This window comes from Octodon degus, unplaced genomic scaffold, assembly GCF_000260255.1.
Source record: "Octodon degus isolate 3935 unplaced genomic scaffold, OctDeg1.0 scaffold00033, whole genome shotgun sequence".
NCBI lineage: Eukaryota > Metazoa > Chordata > Mammalia > Rodentia > Octodontidae > Octodon > Octodon degus.
In genome coordinates, this window is record NW_004524609.1 from 2,710,537 (window position 1) to 2,716,180 (window position 5,644).

A 5,644-nucleotide genomic window follows, 5' to 3' on the forward strand; every position below is an offset into this window, starting at 1 on the left:
GCAAATAAGGCATCGGGACAGTTGCCCTATCAAAAACTCACTTGACCTAGCGCCAGATTTAAATTACCCTATAGAAAGACTCAGCTTCCAGCCAGATATAAACAGTGAAATGAAAATAGCACTTTTTTGGTTTGATCTGTGTACAGTGTTCAGGAGCTGCAGAGTCATCCTCACTCCTATGTTCTGTGCATGTCCCCTGGGTTTCCATGACTTTGATACATCCCACCCAGTTTGACTGGTTTCCCCCAGGTCTAATCACCTACCTCAGAACCATAGTTCTTGCCATCCTCTGACATCTTAGACATCTTTGTTTTCCTCTCCTTCCTACTGCAAAGCTCACATACAAAATTCAGCCTTTACAGATTATGCTGAGTCTGTGATTATGTTATTGGATTTCTAGGTTAGAGAGAGGTGGTCTGGCTTAGAGCAGTCCTAAAAAACCAGGTCTGGCTACATGCCCCCAAAAACAAATGGAAAAAAACAATAGTGAAAAGCAGAAAGGAATATTCTGTAGAGCTATGTTGGGAAGACAAGGGGTCCAAGTATCTTAACCCTGTCTTAGAGTTTCAGATTTAAGTAAAGGTAGGAAAGAGTAAAAGGATAAAGTATGGATAGTTTAGCAATCATGGTAACACAGTGGTCTAGTTGATCATTTATTTTAGATCTGCTAGAACAGGACAAGTCATTATTACCTAAGAGGGTAATCTGGTTTTCATCATAGGATGAGTGATCCTGCTTAGGGAGTAGTCTTTGTTCTCACCATGGGGTAATTGCTCTGGATTAGAGGTATAATCCCATCATGGAACATGCCTCTGTACTGGACTCTTTAGAATATCTTAGTTGCTCTTAATCTTGATGCCTTCAACCTTGAAAGGGGAAGATTACCAGCTTTAGACTATATTAGTTAAATGATTAGTATGTCTGCAGGTAGATTTGAGCAGGAATCTGACCCAACCTTTAAGGTAGTAAAGAAGACTGACACAAAATGAAGGCAGAGATACCAAGCACCTGTCTTGTTTTTATTTCCCACGAGGCATCTACATTTTAGCAAATGTACTGAATATTTTACATTAATTAATGTCAATGTCACAGCTCATCCAGGATGTAGGTACTTTTTTTTTGAGATAAGGTTTCCCTGTGCAATTCAGGCTGGCATTGAGCTCACTGTGTAGCTCAGGCTGGTCTCAAACAACCATCCTCCTGCCTCAACCTCCTGAATGCTGGGATTACAGGCCTGTGCTTGTAAGTACCATTTAACCCAAAATAGCTAATGAGAAAACTTAGGTATAGAAAGATTCTTTGAGCCCCCCGCCCTCCGGAGCCGGACGCTGCGGGAGGCCCGGGAGCTGCAGACCGCCAGACAGCAGGACACAGAGCAGCCGGCCGCGGGACGCACGAGAGAGGCGGATCGCAGCCATGTTCCTGGTTAACTCGTTCTTGAAGGGCGGCGGCGGCGGTGGCGGTGGCGGGGGTGTCGGTGGCCTGGGCGGCCTGGGCGGGGGCCTGGGCGATGTCATCGGAGGATTCCTTGGCGGGGGCGGCGGCGGCGGCGGCGGTGGTGGAGAAGGAGGCGGTGGTGGCGGCGGTGGCACAGCCATGCGCATCCTGGGCGGAGTCATTAGTGCCATCAGCGAGGCAGCTGCGCAGTACAACCCAGAGCCCCCGCCCCCTCGTACCCATTATTCCAACATTGAGGCCAACGAGAGTGAGGAGGTCCGGCAGTTCCGGCTACTCTTTGCCCAGCTGGCCGGAGATGACATGGAGGTCAGTGCCACAGAACTCATGAACATTCTTAACAAAATTGTAACCCGACATCCTGATTTGAAAACTGATGGTTTTGGCCTGGACACGTGTCGAAGCATGGTGGCTGTGATGGATAGTGACACCACAGGCAAGCTGGGCTTTGAGGAGTTCAAGTACCTGTGGAACAATATCAAAAAGTGGCAGGCCATCTACAGACAGTTTGATGTTGACCGATCTGGGACCATCACCGGCAGGGAACTCCCAGGGGCCTTTCAGGCAGCAGGCTTCCACCTGAATGAACATCTCTATAACATGATCATCCGGCGCTACGCTGATGAGGGAGGGAACATGGACTTCGACAATTTCATCAGCTGCTTGGTCAGGCTGGATGCCATGTTCCGTGCCTTTAAATCTCTTGACAAAGATGGCACAGGACAAATCCAGGTGAACATCCAAGAGTGGCTGCAGCTGACCATGTATTCCTGAACGGGACTCACGCCTGCCGCTGCGCTCAAGGAGCCACCGTGGACCCTTGGTCTCTCCCGGGGCCGATCCTATCTGCAGTCATGTCTGCATGGCTCCCACACCCACGGGCCTTTCTTCTCCCAGCCCTTGGCACCCAGCTTCTCGGACCACAGCCAGGTCCCCGTGTGCCCCAACATGCCACGCCCTGAGTTGCCCTGGCTCTGAGACATCCTAGTATGCTCTGCCCAAGGGTCACCACACCCATCTCACACCCTCTCCATTACCTCTCCTGTACCTGTGCCAAGCCCAATACTCATGCTGCTCCCATGCCCCAAGGGCCATCGTAGTTCCGGGAAGATCACTTGTCCCTGACGCACTCCTTCATAGTTACCACCCAGGCAGCCAAGTAAACTCCAGCCATTGGGCCGACATACCCCAGTGCCTTTGCCTGTACTCTGCTCCAGCAGGCCAGGCCCAGGAGGAAATAAATGCGCCCCAGTTGCTAAAAAAAAAAAAAAAAAAAAAAAGATTCTTTGAGCCAAGAAAAATAGAAGACATGTGACTCCAACTTGGACTTTCTGTGCCAATGCCCAAATCCTTAATTCCTGCATTAACTCCACAGGACAACGCTACCATGTTATACTGCCTCTATATATTGAATCTTGAAACCACTTGCTTACTTTATTTCCCATAGCCACAGTCCTCGCTGTTCCATGTCTTAAATTTATAAGTGAGCTGTAAGCACTGTACTTAACATTTGACATGCTTAGAATTACTTAACACCCCCTAACAGATCTTTGACTTTGTTAGAAAACTGAGGCTTACTTAAGCTAAGTAACTTGCGTAGTTTCTTATTGGCAGTAAGTGCTAGAGTCAAGCTAGAACTTCAAATTATTATGCTTGTACTCTAAACCTCTACCAGATTTCCAATTCAAATGTATTATACCCTAATGCTCATGTGCCTAGTGTTGATTCAGATCATTCTCAGAGCAGTAATTTCATGTTATCTCTTACATCACAATGAAACACCTAATTTTACTTGTCGTGTGTTTTTACCCATCTCACTCAACCACTTTTCTGTCCGGCAAACTCTTTTGATGTAAAAATTCTCTTAGCCATCTGAATTATTTTATATACCAGTTTTTATAGTTAAGTGTACTAAAATTCTAGGCTTTCAAAAATATTGTGTTTTACCTTCTAACTTGCCTTTTTATGTTCTCTGCTATCCAGTAGGACTATCAGAAAATCTGTTTTATCTGTGATTATAACTCAGTTTAATTGATATACAAGTTACATATAACTTAGAGCACCATTATCATCTACCTTAAAAAATAACTTTAATATTTTATTATAAAAAGCATTATTAATGGTTCTAGATATCTTGTTGCTTGATCAGAGATCAGAACTTAGCAGGTATAATAATTTTCTGATGCCATGACATTGCTTTTTTTTTGGTATGTTTTAGACAGGGTTTTGCGGTGCATTTCAGGCTGGCCTTGATCCATCTCACTATGTATCCCATGCCAGCCTCAAACTCATGTCGGTATTCCTGCCTACGTCTCCCAAGTGCTGGGTTTACAGCATGACATTGCTTTGATAAGGATCTAGTAATGGATTTAAGAACTTTCAGAACAAACTTGTAATCATTTCCCCTTTTACTCGGTAATATGGGATAGATAAAATATTTCATTTGTAATCAGTGTTGGGAATGTAATAAAGAGAGATTTGGATATTGGCTTTTAGTAGCCTATATGTAAATATCTTGAGATCTTTATTTGTGATAGTGATTTATAAAAGTAACCTGAGTATTACACTCTTAGAGTAGGTGAAAGTTCTGCTGTTCCTAAGCTTACTGTAGACAAGGAATTGAGCATGCTGAGTTTTAGGGCTCTATAGCTAAGAACAGTAACAGGCTTTCCCCACTTTCCTTCTTTTCTTTCCCCTTCCCTCCGTATCTTAGACTCCCTTTTCTGGTTTTGTTTTTTCTTCTTCTTTTGTACACTATGTCTGTAGTACATAGTGACCACATTCCTCATAGGGACTTAATGCGCATATACAATACATCACAGTTCCTTTTATAAATCTCACTTTCATCCTCATCTGTATTTTTGTTTTTTAAATTTACTCAAAGTATATGTATATATCGTGAAGTTTAAGTTGTGGTTTAGTTGCCTGTAGGCTTTGAGTACTAGCACATATAAATTTTTTAAATATCATTTTAGTGTTACCACTTTTATCCTCTAAAAACAGTCCTGGCCATGTAATGGCAAAGTTTTGTAATATTCTTTATAGTGGTTTTTTTTTTTCTTGGCTAAATTATTTATTTGTACTTTTCTTCCCATAATATACAGTTCCTTGTGGATTAATTCCACTTGGTGGTTTGGGAAACATGCAGAAACTTTTGAAAAAAAGTAACATTATCTTAAATACCCACATGTCTTAGACACCTGTGACTCTGACACTAATACAGAATGCATACAAATGAATTTCAGATCTAAGCAATATGTTTATGCCACTGCTATCGTAGGTACTTTGTCCTTAAAGTTTATTTAATAAAACTTAGTTTGGAAGTACCAAAGCAGTCTACATAATTTTAACTTTTAAAGTATTTAATTATTTAAATGTATATCAAAAATTTTTTAATTTTCCCCTAAAATCCGTAAATAAAATTGATATGTGCTTTCAGTAAGTAAAACTTTTAATTTACAAACTACATTATATTACATATATACATCTTCTGTATAATAAGAAATGAACGGGGAAGTCCATAGACTTTGTGATTAAATTCGTGACTCTGCATCAGTGTCAGATTGCTGTGGCCTAGATAATATTTTACTCCACTAGTTTTGACTTCTTACATTAATGTCTGAGCAGGAAAATGTTTGATTTCTTTGCCAAACTATGTAGAATAGGCCTGCTAGATTAAATTTAATCCTGCTTTTGGTATTTCTCACAACTGAGTATAAGAGTAGATATTTCTACATAAAGAAAATGTTTGATTACAGTTTCTATAAACAGAATTGTAAAACTTAGTTCTGTGCTTTCTTTAGTGAATACTTGTATTTAATGGCACAGAAAGCCATTAAAGAGAACTCTTCACTTTATAAAGAGATAGTCAAAAGTAATAGACAATCATAGTTTATGTTTTGAATATTAGATTCCTTCCTCATTTTAAGGAAGTTTTTAACAAGAACCATCTCCTCTGTGAAGAATGCAGTCTTTTTTTTTTTTTTTTTTTTTTTTGGCCCCAAAAAAAAAAAAAAAAAAAAAGGTAACCTGATCTGAGTCTGACAGAGTATGTCGTTCATTTAAGTGCTTCCATCTGTTGCCTGCTGTTCCCCTTACTCATGACCCGTTTCTCTTTCCCTTTCTCCTTCCTTTCCATTCTCTCTCTCTCGCTCTCGCTCTCTCTCTCTCTCTCTCTCTCTCTCTCTCT

The 5,644-nt window shown here is 41.4% G+C and overlaps 1 pseudogene; it reads left to right on the plus strand.

Annotated features, from left to right (window-relative positions):
• Positions 1-1,312: 1,312 nt before the first annotated feature.
• Positions 1,313-2,714, plus strand: LOC101586485 (annotated as a pseudogene).
• The last annotated feature ends 2,930 nt before the right edge of the window (positions 2,715-5,644 follow it).